Source organism: Carlito syrichta, unplaced genomic scaffold (assembly GCF_000164805.1).
Source record: "Carlito syrichta isolate Samal-C Ts95f unplaced genomic scaffold, Tarsius_syrichta-2.0.1 Scaffold143131, whole genome shotgun sequence".
Taxonomy (NCBI): domain Eukaryota; kingdom Metazoa; phylum Chordata; class Mammalia; order Primates; family Tarsiidae; genus Carlito; species Carlito syrichta.
In genome coordinates this window covers 144508-146573 of record NW_007087227.1, presented here as the reverse complement: position 1 = coordinate 146573, position 2066 = coordinate 144508, and the positions used below count along the sequence as shown (strand labels likewise).

The 2066-nt window shown below is 44.3% G+C and overlaps 1 long non-coding RNA gene across 1 annotated transcript in view; it reads right to left on the bottom strand.

Moving 5' to 3' along the window:
* Positions 1–263: 263 nt before the first annotated feature.
* The window catches only part of LOC103251580, a 10526-nt gene continuing 8723 nt past the window's right edge, over positions 264–2066 (bottom strand). The window contains exon 2 of the long non-coding RNA XR_503728.2: positions 264–627. This is a non-coding gene — a long non-coding RNA (uncharacterized LOC103251580). The remainder of the gene's footprint in view (positions 628–2066) is intronic.

Below are 2066 nucleotides of genomic sequence, written 5' to 3'. Positions count from 1 at the left end.
CACACACACAAATGCACATATATAATCTTTGGATGATTTTTCTGTCCATGCCTACACTACTACATCCCAACACAAGGACACACACAAGCTCCTCGGGTTCTTCACAGATGATTGCCATCTCACAACTCCATCCACCAAGCCTTAGGAAAGGAATCAAGTCTGGAGACTGCTGGAGTGTCACTACATGCTGAATACAGGGAAAGAAAACAAGCAGAGCCAAGGAATTAAGATAAGGCTTCATTCTGCAATAAATAAGGCAGAGGCAGTGCATACATGGAATTTATTTGGCTGCTTGGCATGTGACCCTAATACCATGAAAGGCTCTATGCCTCTGCAAATGGTGTCACATGAGGTTGGCTCAGACTCCCAACAATATGTGCAGGAGTGGTGGTGTCTCTGAGGCCCGTGAGGCTATGGGCAAGCACAGAACGGGGTCTTAGTCCCACTGCCTCTTTGCCACCAGTCAATGGACCCTCGCACCAGGATCCACACAGGTCTGTACCGGGCTGTCCTCCTTCCCAGGGATGTTTTGGGGAACTTCGTGTGCCAAAGTCCCGTCTTCTTGCTGCTCTCCAGAGACAGAAAATGGCATGTATTCTTCCCAAATCCTTAAACCTGCATCTGACACTGAAAAGTCAAAATTATAGAAGGCACCAGGCCCCTTAGGAACATGAAGAAACACTGGAACACACATGCAAACCCATGGTTTAAATACGACTTCAGACTCAGTAAGTGAGCCACTTGGCTTTGCAAAACTAGTTGAAATGTCGTTAATCAACAAATCTCCCTTCTGTCAAATGTGGGCCTCATAGGGTTACCAAGCATCACCAACCATGACTGCTGGTGAAGGACTAGCATTTACTGGGTGTCTTCTCTTGCAGAACCACATGCTGACCCGTCTCCGAGCACGACTTTCCAGCTTCATGTGTCAGGCTTCAAGGCAGAGTATTCCCAACCCCCCTCAGCAGGCAGCCAGGATGGTGTGGAGTTATGAATGACTAAAACCTTTGGCATGTGCTCCGCACCCTACAGTGGACAACTCCCACAGTCACCAACAGCAGAACCTCACGCAACAGTCTCTGTGCCTAGAAACCACAAAGGGATGGGAACAGAGGAGGCAGCCACCTCCACCACTGAGCCTCAGACCACAACAGCCCTCTACAAGGTCTATGGGGACGGGGCGGGGATATCTCAACCTTCCCATAATACTGTATGAGATTATCTTACAGGTGAAGAAAGTTCTATCTGCTGATTGATGCACTTAGACCATACCTCATGGTATAACCATGCCTGTCTTTAGCAGTACTGAAATTACTAATTCCCTCCTGGGAAGGAAGTCATATGTACTAGCTGCAACTTCATGAGTGGCCATCCCTGTTAACAAAAAACTCACAAGTCACCACGTTCTTTATGGAGACCTAGACTAGGAATGCCTGCAACTGTCTCTGCTTTTGAGATTTCTCTTGGCCACTGTGCAAATGTGGTGATAGCATAGAAAAAAAAATTGTCAATGAACACATGAAAGGTGTCCAAACCCACTACAGGTCACAGCATGTGTTCAATAAATGCAGAGATACTATTTATTTATCACTCAAATTGAGGAAAAAATGTATGAAAATGATGGCATTCCGTGTCAGCAACAATATGGGCCTCAGAATTTGCCCTATAACATACTGCTGGTTACAGCTCCAACTCTTTGAGAAATAATTTTGCAATATGCAAATAAAACTACATACACCACTGACATCAGAAATGCCATCTTAGAGAATACAAAAATAAAAACAACAGCATGAAGACTGTATGCATGAGTTTGGTAGCATTGCCACATATAGTAGGAAAAAACAAAATAAAACAACCGAATGTTCATCGTAGAAGAAAAATTAAAATGTACCTATATAATAGAATATTGTTTGTTAAAAGAATTAGATGATGATGAAACTATAGACCAAAGTGTATTGTAAGAGTATAGAAGTGATAGAAGGATGGATGGGTGGACGGATGGGTGGGTGAATAGGTGAATGGATGGATGGATGGATGGATGGATGGATGGATGGATGGATGGATGG